Genomic DNA, 8472 nt, shown 5'->3' with positions numbered 1-8472 from the left:
GGACACCGATGTTGAATCAATTAGAGGGGCATGAAGCCCACCCTTGACGGTGCTATTCTTGGAATCTCCTTTAGATCATATTTTCTTGTGACTCAACTGGCAGAATTTCAGAAAAAGGTTTGGCAGCAGTTGCCAGCCCTCACCACGTCTACTCGGTGATTTTAAAACTTGATTTATAATTGGAGTCCTCATCTAGCACCTCCGTCCGGTGTTACTCAGGTATTGCATAAATTTATTCCATCGGCGCAAATCCCCCATTGAAGGCCTACACTTGGACCCTCTCTTAGATCACCTTCTTCAATCACTCGACCGACGCAATTACGGAGGAGACTTGGCAGCGGTTACCATTCTACACTGCGTCTGTTCTGCGAATTCAAAGTTGATCCTAATGGTGAGCCCTTGTCTATAGCCATGAGGTGGTTTCTTGGCACTCTAGAAAAAATTTTTGCGGGCCTATCATGGCTACAATGGGAGAGGTGGTTGCCGCGAGCCTCTCCCGTGCCCCCCTCATTGATTCCATGCCACTGTCAGGGTAGATGTATATGTCAGATTTTGAAATGGTGGACGCTGACATTGAATCAATTAGAGGGGCATGAAGCCCACCCTCAAGGGTGCTATTCCTGGACTCTCCTTTAGATCATGTTTTCTTGTCACTCAGCTGGCGCAATTTTGGAAAAAGGTTTGGCAATGGTTGCCAGCTCTCACCGTGTCTACTTGGTGATTTTAAAGCTCGATCTAAAATGGGAGCCCTCGTCTAGCACCTCCGTCTGGTGTTGCTTGGGTATTGCATAAATTTATGCCATCAGTGCGAATCCCCCAACGAATGCCTAATGCTTGGACCCTCTCTTAGATCACCTTCTTCGATCACTCGACCGACACAATTACGGAAGAGACTTGGCAGCGATTGCCATTCTACACCGCATCTGTTCTGCGATTTCGAAGTTGATCTAATGGCGAGCCCTTGTCTCTAGCCATGAGGTGGGTGCTTGGCACTATAGAAAAATTTCTTGCATGCCTATCGTGGCTACAATGGGAGAGGTGGTTGCCACGAGCCTCTCCCATGCCCTCGTCATTGATTCAACGCCGCTGTCAGGGCGGATGGATATGTCAGATTTTGAAACGGTGGACGTTGACGTTGAATCAATTAGAGGGGCATGATGCCCACCCTCGTGGGTGCTATACCTGGACTCTCCTTTAGATCATGTTTTCTTGTCACTCAGCTGGCGCAATTTCGAAAAAAGGTTTGGCAGCGATTGCCAGCCCTCACCGCATCTACTTGGTGATTTTAAAACTTGATCTAAAATGGGAGCTGTCGTCTAGCACCTCCGTCCGATGTTGCTTGGGTATTGCATAAATTTATGCCATCAGTGCAAATCCCCCAATGAATGCCTATGCTTGGACCCTCTCTTAGATCACCTTCTTTGATCACTCGACCGACACAATTACGGAAGAGACTTGGTAGCGGTTGCCATTCTACACCGCGTCTGTTCTGCGATTTCAAAGTTGATCTAATGGCGAGCCCTTGTCTATAGCCATGAGGTGGGTGCTTGGCGCTCTAGCAAAAATTTTTACGTGCCTATCGCAGCTACAATGGGAGAGGTGGTTGCCATGAGCCTCTCCCGTGCCCCCCTCATTGATTCAACACCGCTGTCAGGGCGGATGGATATGTTAGATTTTGAAATGGTGGACGTCGACGTTGAATCAATTAGAGGGGCATGAAGCCTACCCTCGAGGGTGCTATTCTTGGAATCTCCTTTAGATCATGTTTTCTTGTCACTTAGCTGGCACAATTTTGGAAAAAGGTTTGGTAGCAGTTGCCAGCCCTCACCGCGTCTACTTGGTGATTTTAAAACACAATCTAAAATGGGAGCCCTGGTCTAGCACCTCCATCCAGCGTTGCTTGGGTATTGCATAAATTAATGCCATCGGTGCGAATCCCCCAACGAATGCCTACACTTGGACGCTCTCTTAGATCACCTTCTTTGATCACTCGATCGACGCAATTACGAAAGAGACTTGGCAGCGGTTGCCATTCTACACCGCGTCTGTTCTGCGATTTTGAAGTTGATCTAGTGGTGAGCCCTTGTCTATAGCCATGAGGTGGGTGCTTGGTGCTCTAGCAAAATTTTTTTCGTGCCTATCATGGCTACAATGGGAGAGGTGGTTGCCATGAGCCTCTCCCGTGCCCCCCTCATTGATTCAACGTAGCTATCAGGGCGGATGGATATGTCAGATTTTGAAATGGTGGACGTCGACGTTGTATCAATTAGAGGGGCATGAAGCCCACCCTCATGGGTGCTATACCTAGACTCTACTTTAGATCATGTTTTCTTGTCACTCAACTGGCACAATTTTAGAAAAAGGTTTGGTAGTAGTTGCCAGCCCTCACCGCGTCTACTTGGTGATTTTAAAACTTGATCTAAAATGGGAGCTGTCGTCTAGCACCTCCATCCGGTGTTGCTTGGGCATTGCATAAATTTATGCCATCGGAGCGAATCCCCCAACGAATTCCTACACTTGGACCCTCTCTTAGATCACCTTCTTCGATCACTCGACCGACGCAATTACGGAAGAGACTTGGCAGCAGTTGCCATTCTACACCGCGTCTATTCTGCGATTTCGAAGTTGATCTAATGGTGAGCCCTTGTCTATAGCCATGAGGGTGGGTGCTTTGGCGCTCTAGCAAGATTTTTTGCATGCCTACCATGGCTACAATGGGAGAGGTGGTTGCCACAAGCCTCTCCCATGGCCCCCTCATTGATTCAATGCCGCTGTCAGGGCGGATGGATATGTCAGATTTTTAAATTGTGGACGCCGATGTTGAATCAATTAGAGGGGCATGAAGCCCACCCTCGAGGGTGCTATTCCTGGACTCTCCTTTAGATCATGTTTTCTTGTCACTCAGCTCGCTCAATTTTGGAAAAGGGTTTGGCAGCGGTTGCCAGCCCTCACCGCATCTTCTTGGTGATTTTAAAACTCGATCTAAAATGGCAGCCCTCGTCTAGCACCTCCGTCCAATGTTGCTTGGGTATTGCATAAATTTATGCCATCAGCGCAAATCCCCCAATGAATGCCTATGCTTGGAACCTCTCTTAGATCACCTTCTTCAATCACTCGACTGACGCAATTATGGAAGAGACTTGGCAGCGGTTGCCATTCTACACCACGTCTGTTCTACAATTTCGAAGTTGATCTAATGGCGAGCCCTTGTCTCTAGCCATGAGGTGGGTGCTTGGCGCTCTAGAAAATTTTTTTGCATGCCTATCGTGATTACAATGGGAGGCTTTGATAACAAAAGCTCTCGACAAACCTCCCCAATAGAATCAGTGCTGGTGTTCGAGAAAGACACATTATTCGGATTTCAAATATTGGCACCAGCATCGTTTCTATTGGAAGGGCCATGAAGCCATCCCGATTTTTTTATGCGAGTGCTCTCTCCCCAGAGTCGTTCTCTTCACAAAAACTTCTTTGGCACAAAATTTTTGGAATGGTTCGGCAGCAGTTGTTGTTCCAATGGTGCCGTTGTGGTGGTTGCCTGGGCAGCGATCTCAAGGGCGAGCCGTCGTCTAGCAGTTGGGCTACGCATAACGAGTGACAAGGGAGCCTTTGTTATCAGAAGCTCCTCATGGCCATTCGATCAAAAGAGCCATTGATCATGTGGGTAAGGATGAATGCACCCTAGATTCCAAACAAAATCAGCGACATCAGATCTGTATATAAGAGTGGAATGAAGGAGTAGCCCGTTTGCTATGCACCTCTCCCCAAAGCTGCTCTTCTCTCTCACTCCATCGCCACAATTTCAGGAGTTTTTCGACAGTGGTTGTCATTCCAATGTGTCATTATGGTAATCTAGAGAGCGATGCTTAGGGCAGGAGCTTGTGTCTAGAATTTGGGATGTTTGTGTGAGCGAGCAGGGGGGGCTTCTCTTCTCAAAACCTCTCCGTGGCCTTTGTATATAGACCCTGTGCCGATGATATCGATGGATGCAAGCCCTTGGATTCTAAATTTGTTCACAGCTAACATTGGTCTTTGTGAGAGATGGGTATGAAAGCACATCCCGATTGCTACGCGAGAGCTCCCCAAGGTCGCCTCTGTGCCAACTCGACTGGCACAACATTGGGAATGGTTCGACAGTGGTTGTCGTTCCAATGTGTCATCGAGGGATGCCTTGGAAAGTGGCCTTTCAAGGGAAAGCTCGCATCTAGCCCTTGGATTGTGCGTCGCATCACAAGTGAATGGGGAGATCTCTCTGTGAACGGCGGCATGGTGATTGCAACCTGTGTTTGTGCAGTAGCAGAGTTTGCATGTAAGATGGGCCTTTTTCTTGAGAGTTCCAAGAGGTGACTTCTAGAACTTTTGGATTGGGCCCCTTTAAGGTGAAATTCATCCAGTTGATCGGATGAAGCTCGATGTGCTTGTATCTATTCTGAGATGGTAATGATGGTCATTAATCTGTGGTGATGAGTTTATCCCATTCGGTAATCGCAATGGTGGAGCTGATGGGAAGTACTTGTCGCTTTCTTTTGTTGGATATACCCTATATGTAGGTGTCTTCATGGCTTGCAACAAACTACACATTTGGTGTTCAATTCTAAGATGCGCTTGTTGCTGAGTGTGCATGGAGTTGTATCTTTTAGCCAAGGGCTCCGTCTCATTTGCATGTTCTATCACTGCATTTTTATCCTGCCCAGATGGCAAGAAGGAAAGAGATGGTTGCATGGGTGCATTGCTCGATGTCCCTAATTTCATCAAGGGTCCACTCTCCACCCTAAGTTTTTGCCGATTGGTAGAGCCTTGGGATTGAGAGGGGGGCCGGTGAAAGGTTTGGTTGCTGCATAATTTATTCGCTAGTGCATTCTCGGTGCATGCTTGCCTCTTCACTGTCTCATCCTACAGAAGTGCATGGCACTATCGTGACAGCCTTTGTGGTTTGGGCCAGTAGAAGCATAGAGTATTACCAATAATTTTTGTTTGGATGCAAAAACTCTCCATGCCCTGTCTCCTGCGAAGCAGAGCACTCGTCTTTGTAATGCTCCGACAAGTGCAGGCCCAATGTATCTATCTAGGGGAAGAAATCGCACGAATTCTTTTTGCCGAGATGTGGGTGCTCGCGGGTGGGTTCCCTCGCGGTGCAGTTCTTCAGTATGTGCATGTGCATGAGATTGAAGCTTGTTCGACAATGCTAGTGTGAGTGTTCACCCGTAGGAACTTTTTTGTACCTGCACTGGCAGATCACGTGTCATGGGGAATGGTTAGCAAGGCTGTGATGGGAAAGGAGAAATTTTCCAGAGGTTAGACATGTCCATGTATGCGGGCGGGCTCTCATCACCTATAAATGTGTGAAGGGGGTGTTATACACGATGCCCTTGAGTGGCCTTATAATTGAGGTGGTCATGTACACAGTGATGCCCCCACCAATCGCATAACCAGCCATGTTTTTGACTCGCATGGCCCTTCGCCCTTCAGCACGGTGGTCTCTATTGGTACTTTGGCAACCAGCTCTTCATCATGGGAAAACATTTGTTGCGATCGAGAAGGATTTTGTCTGTACGGGTGCACCTCAATAGGCGTGTAGGAGGCATATGCTTGGGAAATGGATGTCTCTGAGTGGCCTTACAATTGAGGTGGCTACGTGCGTGGTGCATCTCGTACAGACTCGAGGCTTCTTTCCGAGTAGTGGCGACAGTGAGTTTGAGGGTAAAGGGTTTTGTACAGGATGTTCTTCCCAGGTGCCTGTGAACTGAGGTTCCCTGTTTGGCCCTCTCCGGTCAACGATGGGACACTTTCCTCTTGTGTGAAATCTTTGAGCATTGCGAGTCCTATATGTGCTGTGAACGTCATTCTTGTTGCTTGTGCGGTGGATTATGTTTGGATGCATGACGGAGCGAATGCAAATTTTGGTTTCCCATCGCGGCAAGCATCCCTTGGCTATAGCAGGTCTTGGGGGTCCCCCTTGTTGTTAGAAGATACCTAATCAATCTTTCCAGTAGTCATATGCTTGTCTCAAAGATTAAGACATGCATGTCTAAGTATGAACTATTTCAGACTGTGAAACTGCGGATGGCTCATTAAATTAGTTATAGTTTCTTTGATGGTACTTTGCTACTCGAATAACCATAGTAATTCTAGAGCTAATATGTGCACCAAATCTCGACTCTCAAAAGGGATGCATTTATTAGATAAAAGGCCGGTGCGGGCTCGCCCGCTATTCCGGTGATTCATGATAACTTGACGGATTGCACGGCCTTTGTGCTGGCGACGCTTCATTTAAATTTCTGCCCTATCAATTTTTGATGGTAGGATAGAGGCCTACCATGGTGGTGACAGGTGATGAAGAATTAAGGTTCAATTCTGGAGAGGGAGCCTAAGAAATGGCTACCACATCCAAAGAAGGCAGCAGGCGTGCAAATTACCCAATCCTGACATGAGGAGGTAGTGACAATAAATAACAGTACTGGGCTCATCGAGTCTGGTAATTGGAATGAGTACAATCTAAATCCATTAACGAGGATCCATTAGAGGGAAAGTCTGGTGCCAGCAGCTGTGGTAATTCCAGCTCCAATAGCGTATATTTAAGTTGTTGTAGTTAAAAAGCTCATAGTTGGACCTTGGGTCGTGACGGTCGGTCCGCCTTTTGGGTGTGCACTGGCCCTCACATCCCTTCTGCCGACAGCGTGTTCCTAGCCTTAATTGGCTGGGTCACGGTTCCAGCACTGTTACTTTGAAAAAATTAGAGTGCTCAAAGAAAGCCTACGCTCTGAATACATTAGCATGGAATAACGAGATAGGAGTCTGGTCCTGTTCCATTGGCCTTCGGGACTGGAGTAATGATTAATAGGGACTATTGAGGGCATTCGTATTTCATTTTCAGAGGTGAAATTCTTGGATTTATGGAAGTCAAACCACTGCGAAAGCATTTGCCAAGGATGTTTTCATTAATCAAGAACAAAAGTTGAGGGCTCAAAGACGATCAGATACCGTCCTAGTCTCAACCATAAATGATGCCAACCAGGGATCGACGGATGTTGCTCTAAGGACTCCGCCAACACCTTCTGAGAAATCAGAGTGTTTGGGTTTTGGGGGGAGTATGGTCACAAGGCTGAAACTTAAAGGAATTGATGGAAGGGCACCACCAGGAGTGGAGCCTGTGGCTTAATTTGACTCAACACGGGGAAACTTACCAGGTCCAGACATAGTAAGGATTGACAGATTGAGAGCTCTTTCTTGATTCTATAGGTGGTGGCACATGGCTATTCTTAGTTGGTGGAGCAATTTGTCTAGTTAATTCTGTTAACGAACGAGACCTCAGCCTGCTAACTAGCTACGCGGAGGTTCCCCTTCATGGCCAGCTTCTTAGAGGGACTATGGCCTCCTAGGCCATGGAAGTTTGAGGGAATAACAGGTCTGTGATACCCTTAGATGTTCTGGGCCGCAAGCACACTACACTGATGCAACCAACGAGTTTCTCTCCCTGGCCCAAAAGGTTTGGGAAATCTTGCCAAATTGCATCGTGATGGGGATAGACCATTGCAATTATTGATCTTCAACGAGGAATTCCTAGTAAGTGCGAGTCATCAGCTCACATTGACTACGTCCCTGCCCTTTGTACACACCACCCGTCACTCCTACCTTATCATTTAGAGGAAGGAGAAGTTGTAACAAGGTTACTGTAGGTGAACCTGCGGTAGGATCATTGTCGGTTCGAGACCCTGAATCATGTAGGGGATGGAGCTAGCCTCCTCCCTGCCCCCAAAATCTTGGCGATGTGCGGACACTCGGCCCTGCAACGATGTGCTAGATGGCCAAGCTATGGGTCCAGCACCGTCGAGGTTGAGGGTCACATTGAATGCCCGTGATCGAAAGAATGGATTCCCCATGGGGTGAAGAAGAGACTCAGATGCCATCTAGATTAGGATTGGTGCCTTCGAACAACGTCCATGTTGGAGTGAGAGGTCTCTGCTCAGTTGTAGTTCAGAGGGTGTCCGGGCCTCATCCCCCGCTGAGATTTCATGGTCTAATCACGTGCGCAGCACTGTGCCAGGGATCCGTCATTTCGACGGCGGCAAGTCAGGACTGCCACAACCCCCTGTTGCCTTGCCTAGGTGTGTTGACTCATCGCTTGGAGCGTTCTATGTTTAGGATGGGTGCACTCGCATGATTTGCGAGGCAGGGGCCCCATCTACTAACACGGCTCTCCCATGTGTCACCTCCCACCTTTGCAACATGATGGGGTGGGGACACACCATAGCATTCCTCGTCGCACCCATTGGGTGCTCGGGGTTCAGGATGTGTCAACCACCCAACACACGGGTGCATCGCGCACCTTAGAAATCTAAAGATCGAAGTGCGAGCCAGTGCCTTGCATTCTTGGGTCATCGAAAGACAAAAGAAAAACAAAATCATGACCCTCAAAAATGGATATCTCAGCTCTCGCCATGATGAAGAATGTAGCAAAATGCGATACTTAGTGTG

The 8472-nt window shown here is 47.9% G+C and overlaps 1 non-coding gene and 1 pseudogene across 1 annotated transcript in view; both read left to right on the top strand.

Moving 5' to 3' along the window:
- Positions 1-5967: 5967 nt before the first annotated feature.
- Positions 5968-7696, top strand: LOC149573706 (18S ribosomal RNA; annotated as a pseudogene).
- Positions 7697-8403: 707 nt separating this feature from the next.
- Positions 8404-8472, top strand: part of LOC149573705 (5.8S ribosomal RNA) — a 154-nt gene continuing 85 nt past the window's right edge. The window contains exon 1 of the ribosomal RNA XR_016361261.1: positions 8404-8472. This exon is cut by the window's right edge and continues 85 nt beyond it. This is a non-coding gene — a ribosomal RNA (5.8S ribosomal RNA).

This window comes from Cupressus sempervirens, chromosome 2 (genome assembly GCF_028749045.1).
Source record: "Cupressus sempervirens isolate cs-2001-9-10 chromosome 2, ASM2874904v1, whole genome shotgun sequence".
Classification (NCBI taxonomy): domain Eukaryota; kingdom Viridiplantae; phylum Streptophyta; class Pinopsida; order Cupressales; family Cupressaceae; genus Cupressus; species Cupressus sempervirens.
Note: the sequence above shows the minus strand (reverse complement) of the source record. Positions and strands in the feature narration are given on the sequence as shown.